Source organism: Microcaecilia unicolor, chromosome 2 (assembly GCF_901765095.1).
Source record: "Microcaecilia unicolor chromosome 2, aMicUni1.1, whole genome shotgun sequence".
Classification (NCBI taxonomy): domain Eukaryota; kingdom Metazoa; phylum Chordata; class Amphibia; order Gymnophiona; family Siphonopidae; genus Microcaecilia; species Microcaecilia unicolor.
Genome location: NC_044032.1, coordinates 156,062,807 through 156,087,488, shown reverse-complemented (window position 1 = coordinate 156,087,488; position 24,682 = coordinate 156,062,807). Strand labels below are relative to the sequence as shown.

At 45.5% G+C, this 24,682-nt stretch overlaps 1 protein-coding gene across 2 annotated transcripts in view; it reads left to right on the top strand.

Moving 5' to 3' along the window:
* The window catches only part of ST8SIA4 (ST8 alpha-N-acetyl-neuraminide alpha-2,8-sialyltransferase 4), a 241,380-nt gene that overhangs the window by 113,420 nt on the left and 103,278 nt on the right, over positions 1-24,682 (top strand). The gene's annotated exons all lie outside the window — the stretch shown is intronic.

Below are 24,682 nucleotides of genomic sequence, written 5' to 3'. Positions count from 1 at the left end.
TCATAAAGAGACTAAGGGGCCTTTGTACTAAAGCTTAGTGTACGCTAAATGCTGCATATGGGCTATGTGGTACTTAGCATACGTTAAACTTTAGCAAAAGAGCCCCTAAGCAAGTCTTTCTTGACTTCTTTTTAAAGAAGTAACATTTTGCTATACTATAGAGCCAATTGAACCAGACTTGCAACTTGTTACTAATACTTCAAGAAATATGTTCTTTAAATGCTTTAGCTTTTACCCCTCCTCCCCTTCCACACTTCTGTAGAGTGGGGCTTGTGCTTGGGATCGGGTTCATTTATTGGATGAGGGCTTGTACGCAAATTGAGTTTCACTTGGAAAGGAGATCAAAACGGGGATATTTGGGGGAGGGGGATATTGATACTTCAATGATCAGAAATGAGGGGAGAACATTGGGGGGGGGGGGGGGGGTTACACTATTGTACCACTTTTACCTACAGCAGCTGTGCAACAGGACACCCCATAGCATAGTTTAATGCCACATTTTGAGGTGGCATTAAGTGTAGCTGTGCTATCAGCAGTTCATGACAGCTAGAGTGGTACTGTTCCACGAGCTTGCTGTCCCACCAGTCACTCCTTTATTCCACCCTCCCCTCTCACTGCCCCTAACATGGGGTTCTTACCATGCTGATCGTTCTAACATGTGTTAATTGTTAGTGTCAGTCTGCACTAATGCAGTAAAAGATGATAGTTGCTTAAGCATGTCCATGTATGGCCTAAAGTTAAATATTTTAATTTGGATGGGATTTGAGGCAGATTGGGGATGGCAGAAACCCATAAAAATTCATTTGCTCTCTGAATACTTGTGTATTCAGGCTTTTAATTTGGATGGGATTTGAGGCAGACTGGGGATGGAGGAAAGTTACACAGAGAATGCATAAAATTCATTTGCTCTCCGAATACTTGTGAATGGGAGGTGGAGCCACTTGCATGGATAGTGCCACTGAAAATCAGCATAGATAAACTTCTTTCGTAAGAGTTTGATGGTCTGCAACCTGAAGATCAGCTTCAGCGAATACAGGCGCTGGTATCTGAAACTCAGACATAATATCGTGACATTATCTACCTTTCCTTTGTTTTCTCTTCACCATCATTGCTAAGAACTGTCATATCTATCATCTGAGCCCCAGTCTTTCTTATACTACTTAGATGAAATGTATGCCGGTTGCCATGAGATAGGGCTCTTGCCTGACTTTATATAGCAATGTTATCAGATTGGTGGATTTAGTGATTATTCTGAGTATTATAAGACATTTTTTATCATATGAAATGCCAGTGCTGTATCTCTTTAGGCAAATGAACTGTGAATCAAGTAATGAAAAGGTATAGTGAATAGATATTAATTTCTAGTTTTCCTGTACAAACTTCAATGACAGCAGCTCTACATATTTTGTAACTTTCTAAATCTTTCTATGTCTTTCTAGGAGGAATTATGAGGTTTTCTTGTTAGGCAGAGAGAGATGTTAGAGCATATTTTCATATTAAACCAAGTGGGGATTCAGGCTTCACTGTGTTCAGCTTCTTCTTCATGCTTTGTGATGAGATCATGACCATTGGGCATACTCCATGCATTTCCTCTGCCCTTTTCAGATATTGCTGATGTCCATCAAGCCCAGCATCCTGTTTCCAACAGTGGCCAATCCAGGTTACAAGTACCTGGAAAAATCCCAAAACAGTACAATATATTTTATGCTGCTTAGTCTAGAAATAAGCAGTGGATTTTCCCCAAGTCCATCTTAATAATGACTTATGGACTTTTATTTTAGGAAGTTATTCAAACCTTTTTAAAACCTCCCTAAGCTAACTGCTTTCACCACATTTCTCTGGCAATGAATTCCAGAGTTTAATTACATATTGAGTGAAGAAATAGTTTCTCTGATTTTTGTTTTAAATTTACTACTTTGTAATTTCATTGCATGCCCCCTTTAGTATGTTTGGAAAGAGTAAACAAGCGATTCTACCGGTTCTACTCCACTCATTATCTTAGACCTCTATCATATCTCCCCTCAGCTGTCTTTTCTCCAAGCTGAAGATCCCTAGCTCCTTCAGCCTTTCCTCATAGGGAAGCCGTCTCACCCCCGTTATCATTTTTTGTCGCTCTTCTTTGTTCCTTTTCTAATGCCACTATATCTTTTTTGAGATGTGATGACTAGAATTGCACATGGTTTTCAAGGTGTGGTTACACCGTGGACCGATACAAAGGCATTATAACGTTCTCATTTTTGTTTTCTATTCTTTTCCAATAATACCTAACATTCTATTTGCTTTCTTAGCTGCCGCCGCCGCATACTGAACAGGGTTTCAACGTATCAGTGATGACATCTAGATCCCATTCCTGGTCGGTGACTCCTAATATGGAACCTTGCATCACATAGCTATAGTTTGGGTTCCTCTTTCCCACATGCACCACTTTGCACTTGCTTACATTAAATGTCATCTACCGTTTAGATGCCCAGTCTCATAAGGTCCTCTTGTAATTTTTCACAAACCTCTTGTGATTTAACAAATTTGAATAACTTTGACTTGCCAACAAATTTAATTACCTCACAAATTTAATTACCTCACTAGTTACTCCCATCTCTAAATCATTTATAAATATGTTAAAAAGGAGCTGTCCCAGCACAGACCACTGCTGAACTCCATTATCTACTCTTCTCTATTGAGAATACTGCCCATTTAACCCTACTCTGTGTTTTCTTTTAACTACTCGCCTAAACCACAAAGTCCTCCAGTACTATTCCAGACTGTGATCACACAGCAAATGAGCCTCAGGTGCCTTTCTCCTAGATTGGAAGAAGGGCCATCTATATGCATATCCTACAACACCTCTTATAACAAAAACTCTTGTGAAACTCAAGCAAGACAATGGCGCCATGATTCTCATCACCTCTTACTGACTGAGGCAAATATGATTATCTCTGCTTCAGGAGTTAGCTTTCCAAGATCCATGGAAACTAGAATGCTTTCTGACCCTCATTCTTCAGAATGAGGGATCCCTCTTGCATCCCAACCTTCAGTCCCTAGACTTCATGGCTTTGATATTGAAAGGCTAGAGATCGATTCCTTACACCTACCTGAGAGTGTCTCCCGAGATCTGCTTACTTCCAGGAGGGATTCCACTAGAAGGTCATATGACTTCAAGTGGAGGAGATTTGCCATCTGATGTAAGGGCAAGGCCATAGATCCTTTCTCCTGTCCTACACACAAAAACTGCTTGAATACCTTCTACACCTCTCTGAGTCTGGTCTAAAGACCAACTCTGTAAGGGTCCACCTTGGTGCAATTGGAACTTTTCACTGTGTAGAGGGTAAGCCCATTTCTGCTTGGCCTTTAGTTCTTTGTTTCATGAGGTGTTTGCTGTTACTCAAACCTGCTATCAAGCTCCCATAGTGTCATGGGATCTCAATTTTCTCACCCAGCTGATGGAAGCTCTCTTTGAGCCACTTGACACCTGTCATCTGAAGTGCCTGACCTGGTAGATCCTGTTTTTGGTGGTGGTTACTTCAGCCTGCAGAGTAAGTAAGCAGGTCCTAGTAGAGGATCCACCATACAGAAACTTTTACCACAACAGAGTAGTTTTGCATATGCATCCCAAGTTCTTTCCTAAGATAGTGTCGGCATTCCATCTTAACCAGTCAGTTGTTCTGCCAGCATTTTCTCCAAGGCTATATGCCTATTAAGGTAAAAGTACACATCACACTCTGGACTGCAAGAGAACCTTGGTTGTCTCTCTGGAGCAAACAAAGCCTATAGACAGTCCAACCAACTTTTTGTTTCTTTTGACCCCAGCTAGATGTGGTCTGCCATTTGTAAACACACATTGCCTAATTGGCTAGAGGACTGCATCTCACTTATGCCCAAGCTTATCCCCCCCCCCCCCCCCCCCCCCCCCGAGATCAACCTCCTTAGAGGAGATTTGCAGGGTTACAGAGTTACAATATGGTCATAAGTCCACATATTTGCATTTCATTACTGCCTACAACAAGGCTCCCACTACAATAGCCAGTTTGGTCAAATAATCTTTTTAGAATGTTTTCGGGTATAGCATCAAACTCCTCCTCCCTTGGCCCTTTTGTTTCTGTTCCAGGCGCCCCCTTCAAAAAAAAAAAAGCTCTTTGTTACTAGTTCTCTATTAAACCTTGCTTCTCTTTCCCCTTTTTATTTCAGACAGCCTGGTAGCTAAGAACTCCCATCATTGTGGATCTTTTCATCCTGCTTGTTCTTGGAGAAAACAAAGTTACTCGCCTATAGCAGGTGTTCGATGACAGTAGGATGAATATCCACATTACCTGAACACCTACCCTGTCAGCTATACTATTAGGCTGGCTTGGTCCTGCTTAATGGTGGTAGGTGGCAAGTTCTCAAAGTTGTTGGAAAGTGGTTCCCGTGTAGGGCCCTGTCAAATGACATTACCCATCAGTGTGGATATTCATCCTGCTGTCCTCAGAAAATAGGTGAGTAACTTCATTATATGGTCAGGTACTTTCCAAAGCATTTTGAATTCTTTAGGTGTACTGTTTGTGATGTTATCTATGGAGCTTTTAATTGGCACATACTGTTTTTTAGAACGTTAGTTTTTGAGACCAGGACCATTTTTTAGTTTTGTGTTTTAAATAAAACTTTAAACTTGCAGTATTATAGACAAATACCATTTTTTATCATAAAATCTTGTTACCATTTTCTATGCCACATGTCTTTTTATTTCAAGTAACTGACTCAACTTCCTCTGGTTTTCTGATTAGGGAAATTTCCATTCTCACAATCAGAAACAGGAAGTGGCTCACTAAGGTTAGTTGCTGTCCTGATAATAATTTGTTGTTGGGCTGTATAGTATGCAGCTATAACTACTTTTTCTCAACTGTCCATTTTTTAAAAAGGAGATCCAAATCCAAGTGACACTGAAAGACTTCAATTTGCCTTATTGGTACAATTTCATAGAAACATCTTTACCAAAGTCAGATATTATCCTAAGCTCTACTTTGTCCATTTTGGCTGATTAGCAGCCAGTGACTCAAACTAGACATGAATGGTTAAAGAGAGGTGAACTGAAACCTAAGAATAAGCAATTGATTAGAGTGGATTACAGACGAGATGGTTTACAGCAAGTATAGAAAAAAAAAACTGGAACAACAGATGTATAGATTATGTAAGAAAGAGTTGGAAACTGTCATTCATCTCAAAGCTATGAAGTTCTGATGGTAGAACATTTCTATACAAAAAGACACAACAAGATGGCATATCTCATGCATTGGAAACCGTATAAACATAACATCACTGTACCAGAAAATCACTGGGGTCCTGACCTAAGAGAATTATGAAGAATGAAGAGGTTATAATCACCTGGGACATCCCATTCCAACTGATAAAAAGCTAAATTCAAGGAAACCGGACATAGTGAAAAAAAAAAAAAAGAAAAATACCAGAAGAGCATTGATCATAAAGATGTCGGTCCCAGGTGATTTGCTCTGTGAAACCTCCTAAAGAGAGAAAAGATCCTCAACTGCCAAGAAATGTTATCTAAGACCAAGAAAATGTGGCAGGAGGATACAGAAATATTTCACATTATTTTGGCTGGAACAGGACTGATTGAAAAGAAATTTTCAGGCACACCTGGATAAGTTGCCTGTACCTGTTACATCTTATAAATTCCAGAAGGAAGCTCACTTTGGCATGATGCAAATATTGTAGCTAAGATTATCACTAACATAGGTGTCACTACAGGGTGGCAAATGCCACCCCCAAAATATGTGTCTCTTTTTTGCCAGTGCATGTCCTGAGGCTTTTCTGCTCATTAGCGCCTTCCCCTCGCGGTCGGCCCAGCTTGCAAACTCTTGCGGCAGAGGAAACAGCGCACTCCACAGCAACTTTCCTCACAGGTCGCTTTCTTCTCCTATTTGCACTTCCTGTTAAACAGAGTAGCGGGCCTGCGAGGAGAGGCACCGCTGTTTCGGCCCTTGAGGCTTGTTAACTTGAGACCTCAATGCCTTGGAGTATAACCTTGGCACACCAATCACCTGAAGTCTCTATTATTTTTATGAAGTCTCTTTTATTGCATAAATCACAAGTATAATATTACATAGCTGGACATGTGACGGTTTAATTTATATTTGAGCTTCTAAGTATCTTTAATTCCATCTTGTCTTGCTGTAACTATTGATAACAACTGAGAAGGTTTGTAGAAGACAAATTTCTGTGACCGGTAGCCGACGAAACATTTACACGGGTACTTGAGGAAAAATGTACCACCTACTTGAAGTGTCTGTTGTCGAAGTTGAAGAAATTGCTGACGCCGTTTCTGTGTGTCTCTCGACACGTCGGGAAAAATTCGGACTTTTAATCCTTTAAACAGGTTATCTTTCTTTTGGAAAAAAAGTCTCAAAATCCAGTTTATCATGAGGCAAGGCTACTATAGCTACCAAGGTAGCTGTTGTTAACTGTTCCAAGTCTGTCATCTCGAGTAGAGCAGAGACATCTATTGGTTGGTTATCCTGAGGTATTTTCTTATTATCTCCTTTAGTAGGGAGATAATATACTTGTTCAAAGGGGGGATATTTTCTTCCCAGATCCCTAGTATCTCTTTAAGGTAATGTTTTAGCTTTTCTTGAGGTGATACAAATTTTTGAACAGGAAAATTAATAAAGCGCAAGTTTTTGCTTCTTGAATAATTTTCAAAATTTTCAGATTTTCTTCTTAAATACAGCAAATCTTTAATCGTGGTATTTTGGATTTGAACTGTCTTTTGTAGGTCTTTTTCTTGCTTCTTCACTAGTTTATCCACAATTTCCAATTTATTCTCAGTCTCTCTCAAATTTCTTTTCAAGTCAGTTATTTCTTCCGAAATTACTTTAATTTGAGGACAAATATTCTATGCAAAATCCGCAATTAAAATCCATAAACCATCTAAAGTCACTTCACTCGGTTTTACTAAAGAAAAGGAAATTAGTTTGGTCGGTACCTGAAGTTGGATTGAATGTCTGTCCTCCTGATCCGTCAGCAAAACTTCCCCCGACTTTGTTCCTTCAGATGGTCCCGGAGGAATTAATATTCTCTCCGCTTTGATTTCCACATCAATCTGGGCGAATAAATCACAAGTAATTTACTCACAGACAGATGTTCAAAGGTGCTGCTCCAGGATACAAAGACTTCTTAATCTGAAGGCTGTGGGAGGTGGAGATCCGAGGAGAGGTAGCTGTATTGCAGTGGGGTGGGGGGGGGGGGGGGAAGATAGTTGAACAGGTAGAAATAGTCCAAAGCTGGGTGACTGGAATGTGCAATATCTAATTTGGGAGGAGATATTTTCAAGGTAAAAAACCAGGTTCGTTACAGGGATTTTCAGTAGGACAGAGTTGTCTGGAATGAGGTGGTGCTTGCTCCATGTCCCTGGCTAGATGGTGGAAAGCCTCGTGGCTGAAAGGACAAAGAGGTGTTGAGGCTTCACACAGGCTCAGGGAGGAGCAGATAGAGACCAATGGGGACAGAGCCTGCTCGGGTAGCAAGGGGTGGTCCTAGAGGACAGCTCTCGATTGGAGGGAAGGGTCATACCTGGCTGACCTCCCAGGACAGAGATAGTGAGAATGGCCAGGAAATGATAGCAGGAAGACAAAAGAGCCAAGCTTGGCAGAGAGAGAGAGAGGGTCTGGGCAGCCTCACAACCAGTGGAACAGTTCTTACACAGCCAAGCAAGTGTGGTTGCACTGCCTGTGAACTACATTACCCACAGTGCATTGCTCATGTATCTTTGCAGTGAGAAACTGTAGCAATGATAGTCCTTAGGGCTGAGAATAACAGTAAAGGCATTACACACATTTTAGGATCATGTTATAAACTAGTGCGAGGCTGTCGGAGGACAGAATAACCGCAGAGCATGTCATTTCCTCTGTTTGCTGCAAGACCTTGCAGGCTGGGGTGACTGTGGGGAAAGGTGCTAATTAACAGAAAAGCCTTGGGGATGCCATGGAATACACTGCTTCCTGTTGCTCCATGCACGTTTAAGGAAAGTTGGCATGCCCGGCTGTCCACAGGTGAAAAGGTGCAAATAGGGGAGGGGAGGAGGACAGATAATGGAATGAAAAGTAATGGGGAAAGAAATGGAGAACTGAGAAGGGGAATATAAAAGATAGAGATGAAGGAACAGAGTAGAAGAACAAGGAATGAGGCTGGATGTGGATGTGAGGAAGAAGATACAGCAGATGGGAGCAAGCTGTATACATGAAAGAGTTGGGGAGTGGTGGGTTAAGGGCGGAGGGAGAGGAAAGTGTGAAGTTAATATCACAGAGTAGGGTAAAGGGGCAGCAGGGACTTGAGGACTGAAGTGAAGTGGCCCCCTCCTCCCCTGCATCTCTGGCTCTGTTTCTTCCGCCGCCGCTACAGCTGCCCCTCCACCTCACATCTCTGGCTCTTCTCTTCTTTCTCCTGCCATCACCGCTGCAGTTGCCCCTTCGCCTCGCATTTCTGGCTCTTCTCCTCTTTCTCCTACCTTCATCCCTCCTTCCCCGAATCTCTCACTCTTCTCTTTCTGCTGCCACTCCCACCCACCCCCGCATTGCCACCCTTCACCTTTTTCTCCCACTTTGTCCTCTCCTCCCCCACATTTTGGCTCTTCTCTTTCTGCTGCTGCCACTGCCACCCCTCCCCCGCATTGCTCGCTCTAAACCTCTTTCTCCTACCTTTTCCCCCTCCTTCCCTGCATCTCTGGCTCTTCTTTCTGCTGCCATCACTGCCCGTCCACCCCCCACCCAGCTCGATCCATATCTTTCTCCCTTTTTTTCTGCTGGCAGTGCAAACTCTTTTTACCTCTCCAGCAGCCCCCTCTCCTCTGCAACTCCTTTTCCCTGATCCTCACATCTACTGCAGTGGAAGCATACTGCTGTGTCGCCAGTGCTGAAGTCTCTCTGTAACAGGAAGTTCCACTTCCTCTAACAGAACTTCCTGTTTCAGTGAGAGCTTAGAGTCAGGTGACGTGTAGCATGCTTTGAGTGCAGTGGCCATGAGAAACGGGGACAAGGAGCTGCAGAGGAGAGGAGTGTGCCGGAGAAGAAATAAGTGCAGGCACAGCAATGCTGGATGCTTACAGGTGTGGGAGAGAGAGGCGTTAACTTGCGTTAAAAATTTAACGTGTTAATCGCGGTTAACGTGTTAAATGAACAGCCCTACTAAAAAGAAAGATTTAAAAATATATATTGTGATTTAAACACAAGATAGCAACTGAAGTTAAAAAGGGTTTGTGGCTAAACAGGGGACTTATATCTGATTTATTATGTGGCTGCATGACATATTTTCCCCAGTGTATTTCTCTTGTTTGGCCAGTAGGTGGTGTCTGTCCTCTGCTTTAAAGCTGTTGCAGAGGTGACCGTTTTCCTTTCAGTTTAAGCCCCGAGGGAAAGTAATTTGCACTGCCATTGGCCAAATACCCCCCATTGTTAATGCTCTAAGCTCTGATTGGCCCTGAAGTTCAAAATTCAGCCAGTATATACTGGAAATCCCCAGTCTCAGAAAGGGAATGTGGAGAGTCAAGATCTCTGCACTACGACCCTGTTCAAAACTTCTGAGCAGTTATTTTTCATGAACTCCCCAGGTACTACTCAGGTAGTAAGAAAGTGTCTAGTTAGTTTTAATGTTGTTATATGTTAATTTACCTGTTACTACTACTACTAGTATTTAGCATTTCTATAGCGCTACAAGGCGTACGCAGCGCTGCACAAACATAGAAGAAAGACAGTCCCTGCTCAAAGAGTTTACAATCTAATAGACAAAAATAAAGTAATCAAATCAATTAATGTGTACAGGAAGGAGGAGAGGAGGGTAGGTGGAGGCAAGTGGTTACAAGTGGTTACGAGTCAAAAGCAATGTTAAAGAGGTGGGCTTTCAGTCTAGATTTAAAGGTGGCCAAGGATGGGGCAAGACATAGGGGCTCAGGAAGTTTATTCCAGGCGTAGGGTGCAGCGAGACAGAAGGCGCAAAGTCTGGAGTTGGCAGTAGTGGAGAAGGGAACAGATAAGAAGGATTTATCCATGGAGCGGAGTGCACGGGAAGGGGTGTAGGGAAGGACAAGTGTGGAGAGATACTGGGGAGCAGCAGAATGAGTACATTTATAGGTTAGTAGAAGAAGTTTGAACAGGATGCGAAAACGGATAGGGAGCCAGTGAAGCGACTTGAGGAGAGGGGTTAGTATGAGTAAAGCAACCCTGGCGGAAGACAAGACGGGCAGCAGAGTTTTGAACCGATTGGAGAGGAGTGAGGTAACTAAGTGGGAGGCCAACAAGAAGCAGATTGCAGTAGTCTAAGCGAGAGGTGACAAGGGTGTGGATGAGGGTTTTGGTAGAGTGCTCAGAAAGAAAGGGGCGGATTTTACGGATGTTGTAAAGAAAGAAACGACAGGTCTTGGCGATCTGCTGGATATGAGCAGAGAAGGAGAGAGAAGAGTCAAAGATGACCCCAAGGTTTCGAGCTGAGGAGACAGGGAGAATGAGAGAGCCATCAACAGAAATAGAAAATGGGGGGAGTGGGGAGGTGGGTTTGGGGGGAAAATGAGAAGCTTGGTTTTGGTCATGTTTAATTTAAGGTGGCATTGAGACATACAGACAGCAATGTCAGACAAGCACGCTGAAACTTTGGTTTGGACGCAAGGTGAGATATTAGGGGTAGAAAGGTAGATTTAGGAGTCATCAGCATAGAGATGGTAGGAAAAGCCATGGGATGAGATTAATGAACCAAGGGAAGAAGTGTAGATAGAAAAGAGGAGGGTACCAAGAACAGAACCCTGAGGTACGCCGACAGGCAGAGGGATAGAAGTAGAAGAGGATCCACCAGAGTGAACACTAAAGGTGCAGAGGGAGAGGTAGGAAGAGAACCAGGAAAGGACAGAGCCCTGGAATCCAAGTGAGGACAGGGTATCGAGAAGTATGCTGTGATCGACAGTGTCAAAAGCAGCAGAAAGTTCAAGAAGAATGAGGATGGAATATTGACCTCTGGATTTAGCCGGTAATAGGTCATTGGAGACTTTAGTAAGCGCAGTTTCGGTTGAGTGGAGAGGGCGAAAACCAGATTGTAGTGGGTCAAGAATAGCATGTGAGGAGAGAAAATCAAAGCAGCGGCGGTGAACAGCACGCTCAAGTAATTTTGGAGAGAAATGGAAGGAGGGAGATTAGTCGGTAATTAGAGGGACAAGTAGTATCGAATGAAGGCTTCTTAAGGAGAGGTGTGACCACAGCATGTCAGTGGCGTTCCTAGGGGGGGCTGACACCCGGGGCGGATCACCGATGCGCCACGCCCCCGGGTGCAGCGCCCCCCCACCCGGAACAGCGCGACGTCCCCCCACCGGCGAAACCCCCCCCGATCCCCTGGCAAAAGAACCCCCCCCCGGGTGCACGCCGCTGGGGGGGGGGGGTGCCGCGCGCCTGCCGGCTCTTCGTTTTCATGATCCCTCTGCCCCGGAACAGGAAGTAACCTGTTCCAGGGCAAAGGGAGCATGAAAACGAAGAGCCGACAGGCGCGCGGCACCCCCCCCAGCGGCGTGCACCCGGGGCGGACCGCCCCCACCGCCCCCCCCTTGGTACGCCACTGCAGCATGTTTAAAGGCAGCAGGGACAGTCGCAGTGGAAAGTGAGAGGTTGAGAATGTGACAGATAAAAGGAATAAGAGCAGGAGAGATGGCATTAAGAAGGTGGGTGGGAATGGGATCGGAGGAACAGGTGGTACATTTTGAGGAAGAAAGGAGAAGTGTAGTTTCCTCAATAGTAACTTCAGGAAAGGAGGAAAGGGAATGAGGGGAAGGAGAGAGAGGGGAACGGACTAGTGGAGGGAGAGGTGGCGAGGTAGAGAATGCAAGGTTTATCTTTTGAACCTTGTCGTGAAAGAATTCAGCAAGGGTCTGAGGAGATAATGAAGGGGGAGTTGGGGGAGGGGGCACCTTGAGGAGAGAGTTCAATGTGGTGAAGAGAAGTCGAGGGTTAGAGCCAAGAGAGTTAGTCAGTTGGATATAATAATCCTGTTTGGCGCATAAAAGAGCAGATTGGAAGGAGGTCAGCATGAACTTAAAGTGTAAGAAATCAGCAAGGGCCCGAGATTTCCGCCAGAGGCGTTCGGCGGAGCGGGTACAGGAACGTAGGTAGCGGATATTAGAAGTCAGCCAAGGTTGGGGTTTTGTACGCCTTATAGTGCGGGTCATCAAAGGTGCAAGAGTGTCTAAGGCAGATGATAGAATATTGTTGTAAGAAGAAACAGCCTCGTTGACAGACGTGGATGGTGCCACAGTCGAGAGGAGGTTTGAAACATGGGAGGATAGAGATGAAGGGTCAATACCATGAAGATTCCTAGATAAATTAGATAAGATAGGACGGGACTGGGAGGGAGGAGATTTAAGTGTGAAAGTTATAATATGGTGATCAGAGAGGGGAAGATCAGAGGCAAGGAAACTAGAGGGTGAACAGTTAGAGGAGAAGATAAGATCAAGACAGTGACCATTTTGATGAGTGGGGGAGGTGGAGCATAGTTGGAGATTAAAGGAGGATGTTAAAGCAAGTAACTTGGAAATATAAGAGTTAGAAGGATCATTAGCAGGAATATTAGTCACCAAGGATAAGAGAGGGGGAGGAAGGATCATGGAAGAAGGCAAGTCAGGCATCAAAGTCACTGAGAAAGGATGAAAGGGACTTATCAGGGGGACGATAGATGACCGCTATTCGAAGAGGCAGAGGAGAGAAAAGGCGGATAGAGTGGACTTCAAAGGAGGAAAAACAGTGAGATTGAGGTGGAAGAAGGGGTTGAAATCTGGAGGAGGGAGAGAGAAGTAGTCCAACACCGCCCCTGCGACCAGCAGGGCGAGGAGTATGTGAAAAAAGATAACCGCCATGGCAGAGGGCTGCGATTGAAGCAGAGTCATCAGGGCAGAGCCAGGTTTCTGTTATGGCGAGCAGATGGAGGTGACGTGAGATAAAGAGGTCCTGGATATAGGGGAGTTTGTTACAGATAGAGCGGGCATTCCATAGGGCACAAGAGAAGGGCAGAGAAGAGGAGGGGAGTAGAGGAATAGAGATGAGGTTAGAGAGGTTGCGGTGAGATCTGTAGAGTTGGGTTAATAGTTGGTGAGGAGCGCCAGGATTGGGATTGATGTCACCGGCTAACCATGCGGTCACCGGCTGTTGTTGTTTGCTGTTTACTCCTTTTTTCACCCTTCACTGTTCCACTTTTTAGATAATAAACCTATTAGTTTATTAGCTCTGATGTCCTGGACTAAGAATTGTGGTGGTTTGTGTTTTGGGTCTGTGGGTGTTTTCTATGGACTGTGGGACCTCTGGGATTGTGGCCTCTATGTTTTTAGAAACCACTGGAGAATTAACTTGCGAGTGGAAGACTCGCTCAGAGGCAAAAGAAACCCAGTGTGGTGGGGTGGCGAGTAGGCCAGTGTAGAGCACATGCACTGGCCAGTGCTCTAAACTGAACAGTGCTGGGACAGACCCTTTAGGTGACCGCATGGTTAGCCCCAGGTGTGTGCTAAGCATTTAGTGACAGGGTTGAAGTCCATTAAATCATGGAAAAGATAGGGGAAGGAATAAACAATAGGTAAGTTCTCATATCGTGAACTCTGGGGTGGCCCAGGCAACCTGCACAAGAGAAAATTAGGATTGGGGGAATGTGTCAGTGAACAAAAGTCTTCAAATCTGTTTTGAATTGAGATAAGGATGTCTGAAGTTTTAGGTGCAGAGGAAGAGAGTTCCATAAATGGTGGTCATGCACAGAAAACAATTGAAGCTCTAGTGTGTTCGTGGACCAGTTCCTTATAGGTAGGTACCACGAGCTGGTTATGATTAAGGGATCTAAGAGTACTTGGAGGTAGGTAATGTATAAGATGGCAGAAAAGATATGTGGGTTCGCCTGAAGATAAAGTTTTGAAGACCAAGAGGAGCAGTTTATAAGTTATCCTATGGGTGACGTGAAGCCAATGATTTGGAAGGCTATATTCTGTACCAGTTGTAATCTGTGTAAGTCTTTTACCCAAATTCTCTTGTACAGTGAATTGCAGTAGTCTGATTGGGCAATCACGAGTGAGTGGATATGGATATTAAGTGCTGAGGACTGTAGTAGAGATTGGATCGATCTTCTAAGTCAAAGCCTATGAAAGGTACATTGAACTACTTGTTCTATTTGTGGTCGGAATGTGAGATCAGTGTCATTTGCGGAACTGGGCGATTACAAAGAGAGAGAGGTTGGCTGAAATGTTTGCATGATTGGTAGAGAGGAGCACTTTGGATTTGTTAGGATTAAGGGTCACATATTATACTGAGTTTAACGCTTAAAATGGTTTGTAATCTCATACTATATAACACTTTAAACCATATCCCCATAATAAATCCATTCTTTATTTAATCTTATATACGAGAAACATTAAAACCACATTGAGGGGCATAATTGAACGGGGTCGGCCATCTATAAGGCGGCCATCTTCAAGGCCAGCCACATAAAGCAGCGTCCCAACCGTATTATTGAAACAAGATGGCCGGCCATCTTTCGTTTCGATAATACGGTTGGAGCCGGCCAAATCTCAACATTTGGGCCGGGTTTAGAGATGGCCGGCATTGGTTTTCAGCGATAATGGAAACTAATGGCGGGCATCTCAAACCCGGCCAAATCCAAGACATTTGGTCATGGGAGGAGCCAGCATTTGTAGTGCGCTAGTCTCCCTGACATGCCAGGACACCAACCGAGCACCCTAAGGGGCACTACAGTGGACTTCAAAAATAGTTCCCAGGTGCATACCTCCCTTACCTTGTGTGCTAAGCCCCCCAAATCCCCCACAAAACCCACTCACCACAACTGTACACCACTACCATAGCCCTTAGGGATGAAGGGGGGCACCTACATGTGGGTACAGTGGGTTTTGGGGGGGTTTGGAGGGCTCCCATTTACCACCACAAGTGTAACAAGTAGGGGGAGGATGGGCCTGGGTCCACCTGCCTGAAGTGCACTGCACCCACTAAAAACTGCTCCAGGGACCTGCATACTGCTGTCATGGAGCTTGGTTTGACATTTGAGGCTGGCATAGAGGCCACTCTGACATTGTCAAAACACCTCAAGCAAACTAACAGCACACTGTTCTGTTTACAACCAGTCTTGTTAAAAAGCCAGTTCCCGGTGCCTCAGCTCAGTGCTTCAAAATAAAAGCTCCATTGTCTGAGTAACATGCAGGAAAGAGTGTCCTCAACTACATTTGAACTGAACTGGTCTCAACAAAGAGCTATGTTTCGCTAAAATATGGCGTTATCAGGAGGCCAAACAAGTTCACAGCCACTAAACCAGGGTAAACACCCCCAAAGTGGCAACCTCTCAACCGAGGTTAACCATCTTATGCACTGATAACAATCCAAGCCCTTCAGAAAGTAACGTGCGGTCTACAAAATGCGCAGAACACTGCTACTGGGTAGAGGGGTGATGTCACAAACCAAGATGGATGCCTGATATTTTTGCTCCAGATGCCCTCTTCTAAATCATCAACTTATCCCAGACATCTTGTGACCTTTGGCACTTTCACCTACCTTTCTTGACCCAGCTTTGAAGGCTTTCACTATCTGGAGGTAAATGTTGCAATCTCAGTGACCCATCCTTAATTAATTTGCCTGTTGTCTACAGCCGCAACCTTCCATCGTGGAGACAGTAAAGATAGTGTTAGGAGATGAAGGCCCTGCGCCTCCGCCAATACAGTGTTGATTGTGAGCGGGAGCCCTCGCCTGCCCCAGATGATTGCCTGGCTGAGATCCATGAGCTCATTCAAGATATCAATCAAGATATCAGGGCAGTGCAGGAGGAGCTCTAAACACTGTTGGTGGATCTTCGAGGGGTGATCAGTGAGCTAGACTGGAGAGTGGCAGACTCGGAAATGAGATTTGAAGAGCACTACAAGGCCATTATCACATAGGAAACATTATTTTGCATGCATCAAACGGAACACCTTCTACTCATGGATAAAGTAGAAGACCTAAAAAATTGGAGTCATCATTCTATTTGAATTTAGGGGGTTCCAGAAAAGGCAGACTATAATAACTGTGGTCTAGAGAGTGGCTAGCATGCTTCTTTCTGAAGGAGATCAGGCTATACTCCCAAACCATATCAAACTTGACAGAGTCCATCGAGTTATTACTTGCCCACAGGCATACCTCCCATGAGAAGTCATTGCCTGCTTACAGATTATAAAACCAAAGAAGCAGTTTTGCATAAGGCCCAAGCACAAACCCCCATTATGTGAGACACTTACTCCATTGAGATCTATCATGATCTGGTAGCACTGACTCTTTGCTTCCAGAACAAACTGTGGCCTCTGACTAAATACTTAAGGGACAAGAGCCTCAAATATTGTTGGCAATATCCATTTGCATTAGCATTCTACCTAGAAAGGAAATTGCATGTCCTGAAATCTTTGGCAGAGACCCAAAACTTTTTCCTGGATTTGGATCGCCAGTCCTTTTCATCTCTGCTGGATAAAACCCTGTAATCTGGCACCCTGAAGTCTCACGTTGTGCAACCCAAGTGGCAGCGGGTCACTCAGGGCAAGGGGTGCTTGCTGCCATGGGAACTCAATGTGCTCCTGCTACCCTTCTTGGTTTCATTTTGCATCATTTACAGTGCATACATGGTTCCACCCATCTTGAGCGGTAAGGTTTGGAGACCTCTGTGGTCCTCTGGGTCTCCTTTTTCTGTTCCATGGTGACTGAATGATGCTTTATTAGATGATCTGGAGCATTTACAGCAATTGGAAAAGCACTTATTAGACTATTTATTTATTGCATTTGTATCCCACATTTTCCCACCTCTTTGCAGGCTCAATGTGGCTTACAATACATCATGAATGGTGGAAATATATAAGAGAATATACATTTAGTATTACATAAGGATATTGGGCAACATGATAATGATGAAACATTATAGTAGTGTAGCTAGCAAATATTATAAGACAATTCTAGATTTACATTTTAATGATATCTCTGATATGTCCCCCTTTACTATATGGGAATACATGAAGGTAGTCATGCGAGGGCACTTGATTTCTCTTCAAGCTCATGTTCATAGAGATAACCGTTACAAAGAATATAGCTCCGGGATGAGAGATCCTCATTAGAATGTCTGTGTAAACAGGGATGGGGCTCTCATGGGCATCAGGTGGCCTTGCATAAGGCTAGACTGGGCTTATGTAACCTAAAGTTTCATACTATCAAAGAGCGTCTGAGTCATGCTAATCCGGAATATTTTGAGTTTGATAATAAGGCGAGTAAGCTCCTGGCCTATAAATTGAAGTGACAGACCACCTGTAATTATATTTATAAAATCCTCTATGATCAGAGGCAATGGTGTACATGTGAGGCTGATATTCAGGCTTCACTTTAAAAGTTTTATAGGCAGCTTTATACTCCGGAGGCTGCTCCATCCCAGGCTCTGATTGATTCTTTTTTAGCCCCTATCTGTTTCCCAGTATTAGCTCCCTCAGAGGTTGATGCACCTTCTGCCTCTATATTGCTTGAAGAGGTGCTATGGGCCATTAAACATCTCTGTCAGTAAAGCTGCAGGAGCTGATGGCTTTAGTATCAAATTTTGTAAAAAAAAAAATGTAAGGGCTTACTAGCTGTTATTACTTGGGTATATATACAATTCAATTGGTGACGATACAGTTCTACCTTACTCATGGCGATTGGCTGTGATTACAGTATTACTTAAACCAGGTAAAAATCCTCGTCTTTGTAACTCTTATAGACCTTTATCTCTACTTGGTACAAATGATAAAATCTTTACCAAAATTCTGGCACATAGACTTCAAAAGGTTTTACCCTCTCTAGTGCATGAAGATTTATTCTGGGCAGGCAGATATTTGATAACACCAGGAGGGCTTTACATCTCATTTCCACTGCAAAGCAGGGTTCAGTTCTTTCAATTCTGGTGTCTCATGATGCAGAGAAGGCCTTTGAATAGGGTGTCTTGGCCCTTTATGTTGGCAGTTTTGCAGAAAATTCACCTGTCTAGTCCTTCTCTCTTGAGGTACTAGGCAAGGCTGTGCATTATCCCCTTTGATTTTTGATTTATCCATTGAAACCTTGGCATGTTTAAATCACAACTCTCCTGGCATGGGAGAGACGGTCCACAAGATTATGCTATTTGTGGATGATATAATTTTCACACCGACACATCCCTCTACCTCTTGGAAAACAGTAATTAATATTTTAGCTTCCTATAGCCAAGTTTCTGGGTTCAAAATCAATTTACAGAAATGGGTTCCTAATCTTACTATGAAACTGATGGATACTCAGCCATTGCAGAATTCTTTTCCTTTGTGCTGGGCTACTGGATCGGTCAAATACTTGGGGATCCATCTATGATGCAAAATGTTCCTCCAAATTGAAACCACTGTTTGCAGATATAGTGGCCTTTAAGATGACCCTCCTTCCGAACTTATTATATTTATTTCTGGCTATCCCCCTTCCCATCCTGCAATCTGTTTTCCTCACCTTCCGAAAAAGAAAAAAGCATTTGCCTATATTTGGAAATGAACCCCCCCCCCCCCCCCCCCCATGGTGGGCTGCTATACTCTATATCAACTCAAGCTACACGGTAGAGTGAGGGTACCCAGTTTTGAATTATATCACCAAGCGAATTATAGCTATATAGCACCAGAATGTTCTCAACCCATGGACTAAACTTGATCAACATTCTTTAGGTTCAATACTGCTATCCCCCAGAAATAGTGCACTTAGATTTATGTGCCGAAATCAGCATGGATTCTGTAACACTGTGCGTAACCTAATTGGCTTAACAATTGGCTAATGAGCACTGATAACAGCACTTAACAAGCAATAATGAACACTAATTGGCACTGAGTAGAATTTAGGTGCACAACTCGCTAAGCGTATTCTGTAACGATATATATTGAAATTCTAACATGCAGAGGCAAAAAGGGTCATGGTTATGGGTGGGGAAATGGGTGTTTCAAAATTTACATGCCTAGTTATAGAATATGGCCCAGTGTTCCTAAATCTACGCGCTATGATTTACAGCAGATTTTTATTGGCGTAAATGGATGTGTGCAGATATTGGCACTGAAATATCAACTAAGCATATTCTATAATTGGTACCTAAATGTAGGTGCCAAATATAGAATATGCTTAGTCGGCACTGATTTCGGCGTCTTTTTTTTTTTTAACACCACGTATAGAATCTCCTCCTATGGGGCTTTTTTTGTCTCCTCATATCACATTTAAAGACTCTTATGCCTGGGCTGCCCTTCTTAATGAGGGCTCCCTTATTGACCTGGATGCAGGTAAGATTTCAAATTTTTTTTTGCCAACAGACATTATCACCTTTACACACTCATTCAATATGCCTTTCAGTTCTTCCCTGGGCTGATGGATAGGGCTTATAAGCAATGAGCTGCCCAATCCCTGTGCACTTTGGGACAGATTTGGAAGGAGGGTGAAATTCTCCCTTTTTGGAAATTCAGGATGAATATGGCTTACCTGACTCTGATTTCTTTCATTATAGGCAGCTTAGAAATGTCATACTATGTAGAGCTAGAGATGGTCTCTTTTTAGCAGAATCTTCCATAGAATTAGCACTGAAGTCAGGCACGGGGAAAAGGGGGGGGAGTCTCTAAGTTGTATAAAGCATTATTGAAATATGATACTTCTGTCCAGAGATATATTTTGAGATATATTTCTAAATGGGAAACACTCTTATCCTATACCTATGACCCTAAGCATTGGGGAAAAAAATTCAATATCTGTTTAAGGTTTCTATTGCTATCCCCATGATTGAAAATTTTTTAAAGAATTTTTTTTAACCAATAGTATTATAATCCACTGAGACTTTCGGATTTATAAAACTGGCTTGCCACTTTGCTGGCATAACTGTCCACATTTGGTGGACCTGTCTAGTGGTCTAGGCTTTCTGGCTGGTGCTGCTTCAAGAAATTAATATATTCTTTCAGGCTATTTACTCACTTCGTGCTGACTGTTTTTTTACTCCATCACAGGTTTGCTGGCGTCCCCTAGGAAATTCATTCTTTGGTGACACAAATCTTCACAGCAGCCAAATCAGTGCTGACACAGCTCTGGAAGCAGTCTGCTGTTTCACCACTTGAGGCTGTTTTTTTTTTTTTTTTTAAGTGGACTATTATTGCTTGATATTCCAACTTATGGCCTATAAATATAATTGTATTACCTCTTATTCTCCGAGGACAAGCAGGCTGCTTGTTCTCAGTGATTGGTGACGTCCGCGACAGCCCCTCCAATCGGAGATCTTCCCTAGCAAAGACGTTTGCTAGGCCTCGCGCGCGCACGCCGATTGCACATGCGCGACTGTCTTCCCACCAGAACTCGCTCGTGTTTGTCAGTCTTCTTTTTTCCGCACTCGGGACGGCTGTGTTTACCGTCGTTCTGTGCCCTAAGGAGACCCTCGCGCTTTTCTTCCGTCCTTCTGTTTCGGAAGTCTTCTTTGTTTTTCCTAGTTCGCGTGTTCTTCGAAAAAAAAAAGAAAATCTTTCCTTTATTTTGAGTTGTTTTTCCCGTCCAAGTTTCCTTTCGCTTTTTGGTAGCGGCCCTGTTGGCTGCCCGTACGGGTTTTTTCTCCCTTTTATTTTTGGTGCCTTTGCCATCATTGCGAATTTTGATTTCGCCGGCGTGATTTTTCCGCCCCGTGTCATCGAAGCCTCCCAGCGGCTTCAAGAAGTGCACCCAGTGCAACAGGGTTATCTCGCTCACTGATAGGCACGCTTCGTGCCTTCAGTGTCTGGGGGCTGGGCACCGTCCTCAGGCCTGTACTCTCTGTTGTTTGTTAAAAAAGAGAACTCAGGCGGCGAGATTGGCCCAGTGGAACGTTCTGTTTGGGGCCTTGCCCGGTGCTTCGACGGTTTCAGTATCGAGGTCATCGGCCGGTGCATCGACGTTGGCGGAACCGAGGTCATCGACCGGTGCTCCAGCGTCCACGGTACCGAGATCATCGTTGGTGCTGATGTTGTCAGAAGGTGCTTCTTCATCCGGAGTGCAGGTGAGGGCTGTCCATTCCCCTGCTGGTGGCAGTGAGCCCTCGAGTAGGTCTCCCCCTGCCTCGAGGGTTCCTGCGGTACAGCCCCGCCGGGATCGACCTTCGTCGGACCTGGCCCCGAGGAAGAGACGCTTGGATTCTATGTCCTCCTCTTTGGTACCGGGAGGTTCCGGTGACATGCTTCATGTGAAGGCAAAGAAGCATTGGCACCGGTCACCTTCCCGTCGTGGTACCGAGAGCTCTGGGTCGCCGAGGGAGTCGGCACCCACTAGTCATCGACGCTGGGAGGACCACTCACCCTCTATTCAGGAGGTGTCGATGCGCTCTACCCGCGCCCCGAGCAGATTCTCAGTTCGTTGCCTGTACCGGACTCCCAGCCTCCCTTGACAGCCACTCTAAGTGAGAGCCTCAGGACCTTCCTTCTAGGGATCCTGGAGGAGCTGTTGCGCCCTTCTCCGGTACCGGGGGTGCTTGCGCCGCCGGTGCTGTCGAGTGAGGCGATGGCTGGACCCTTGCCCGTCGTGAGGTCTCCGGTGCCGGTACCGCTTGCGGTGCCCGCGTCGGCTGCCTCCCAAGCAGACTTTCCAACGACGTCGATGGAGGGAGCTTCATCGCCACCGTGGCCATGTGTCTACGGAGTCGAGGTGGGCACGGCTTCGGACAGAGGTTCCGACACCGATGATGAGGCCTCGTGGGAAGCAGAGGAAGACGTCAGATATTTCTCAGATGAGGCGTCTGACGGTCTTCCTTCTGATCCCACTCCCTCCCCTGAAAGACAGCTTTCTCCTCCTGAGAGTCTATCTTTCGCGGTCTTTGTCCGGGAAATGTCTACGGCAATTCCCTTCCCTGTGGTTACGGAGGATGAGCCAAGAGCTGAAATGTTTGAGCTTTTGGACTATACTTTGCCACCTAAGGAATCGTCCACAGTACCTATGCATCATGTCTTCAAGAAGACACTGCTATAGAACTGGGCGAAGCTGCTAACTAATCCCCACATCCCCAAGAAGATCGAATCCCAGTATCGGATCCATGGGGACCCGGAGTTGATGCGGACTCAGTTGCCTCACGACTCTGGGGTTGTGGATCTGGCCCTTAAGAAGGTCAAGGGTTCTAGAGAGTATGCTTCGGTGCCCCCGGGCAAAGACTCTAAAACCTTGGATTCTTTTGGGAGGAAGGCCTACCATTCTTCAATGCTCGTGGCCAAAATCCAGTCTTACCAGCTCTACACGAGCATTCATATGCGGAACAATGTGCAGCAGTTGGCGGACTTGGTGGATAAGCTCCCTTCTGAGCAAGCCAAGCCTTTTCAGCAGGTGGTCAGGCAGCTGAAGGCATGTAGGAAATTCCTGGCCAGGGGTGTTTATGGCACTTTTGATGTCGCGTCCAGGGCCGCTGCTCAAGGTGTGGTGATGCGCAGGCTCTCATGGTTGTGTGCCTCCGACCTGGAAAATAGGATCCAGCAGTGGATTGCAAATTCCCCTTGCCTGGGGGATAATATTTTTGGCAAAAAGGTTGAACGGGTGGTAGAGCAGCTCTATCAGCGGGACACCGCATTCGACAAATTCTCCCGCCGGGCGCCTTCAGCATCTACCTCAACTGGTAGACATTTTTATGGTGGAAGAAGAACTGTTACCTATTCTTCTAATAGGCGTAGGTACAATCCTCCCTCTCGCCAGCCTGCTGCCCAGGCTAAGCCCCAGCGTGCTCACTCTCGTCAGCAGCGTGCGACTCAGCAAGTCCCTGCGGCTCCCCAGCAAAAGCAGGGGACGGGCTTTTGACTGGCTCCAGCAGAGCATAGCCGAAGTCAAAGTTTCTGTGCCAGATGATCTGCCGGTTGGGGGGAGGTTAAAATTTTTTCACCAAAGGTGGCCTCTTATAGCCTCCGACCAGTGGGTTCTCCAAATAGTCCGGCTAGGATACTCCCTCAATTTGGTTTCAAAGCCTTCAAATTGCCCACCCGGAGCTCAATCCTTCAGCTTCCAGCACAAGCAGGTACTTGCAGAGGAACTCTCTGCCCTTCTCAGCGTCAATGCGGTCGAGCCTGTCCCACCCGGGCAAGAAGGGCTGGGATTCTATTCCAGGTACTTCCTTGTGGAAAAGAAAACAGGGGGGATGCGTCCCATCCTAGACCTAAGGGCCTTGAACAAATATCTGGTCCGAGAAAAGTTCAGGATGCTTTCCCTGGGCACCCTTCTTCCCATGATTCAGGAAAACGATTGGCTATGCTCTCTGGACTTAAAGGATGCTTATACACACGTCCCGATACTGCCAGCTCACAGACAGTATCTCCGATTTCGTCTGGGAACACGGCACTTTCAGTATTGTGTGCTACCCTTTGGTCTCGCCTCCGCGCCCAGGGTGTTCACAAAGTGTCTGGCTGTGGTAGCAGCGTCTCTACGCAGACTGGGAGTGCACGTGTTCCCTTACCTCGACGATTGGCTGGTGAAGAACACCTCCGAGGCAGGAGCTCTACAGTCCATGCAGATGACTATTCGACTCCTGGAGCTACTGTGGTTTGTGATAAATTATCCAAAGTCCCACCTTCTTCCTGTTCAGAAACTCGAATTCATAGGGGCTCTGCTGGATTCTCAGACAGCTCGTGCCTACCTTCCGGAAGCGAGGGCCAACAATCTTCTCTCCCTTGTTTCCTGGGTACGAGCGTCTCAGCAGATCACAGCTCGGCAGATGTTGAGATTACTCGGCGACATGGCCTCCACAGTGCATGTGACTCCCATGGCTCGCCTGCACATGAGATCAGCTCAATGGGCCCTAGTGTCTCAGTGGTACCAAGCTGCTGGGAACCTAGAGGACATAGTCCTGCTGTCCACGAGTTTTCTCCAATCCCTGCATTGGTGGACAATTCGATCCAATTTGACTCTGGGACGTGCCTTCCAAATTCCTCAGCCACAAAAAGTGCTGACAACGGATGCGTCTCGCCTGGGGTGGGGAGCTCATGTCAATGGGCTTCACAACCAAGGGAGTTGGTCCCTCCAGGAACAAGGTCTACAGATCAACCTCCTGGAGTTACGAGCGGTCTGGAACGCTCTAAAGGCCTTCAGAGATCGGCAGTCCCATCAAATTATCCAAATTCAGACGGATAATCAGGTTGCCATGTACTATATCAACAAGCAGGGGGGCACCGGATCTCGCCCCTGTGTCAGGAGGCTGTCAGAATGTGGCTTTGGGCTCGCCGGAACAGCATGTTTCTTCAAGCCATGTATCTGGCAGGCGTAAACAACAGTCTGGCCGACAGATTGAGCAGGATCATGCAACCTCACGAGTGGTCACTCTATTCCCGAGTGGTACGTGAGATCTTTCAAGTGTGGGGCACCCCCTTGGTGGATCTCTTTGCCGTTCAAGTCAATCACAAGGTCCCTCAATTCTGTTCCAGACTTCAGGCCCACGGCAGACTAGCGTCGGATGCCTTCCTCCTGCATTGGGGGGAGGGCCTCCTGTATGCCTATCCTCCCATACCTTTGGTGGGGAAGACTTTGCTGAAACTCAAGCAGGATCAAGGCACCATGATCCTGATCGCTCCCTTTTGGCCGCGTCAGATATGGTTCCCTTTTCTTCGTGAATTGTCTTCCGAAGAACCGTGGAGATTGGAGTGTTTTCCAACCCTCATTACTCAGAACGAGGGGGCGCTTCTGCA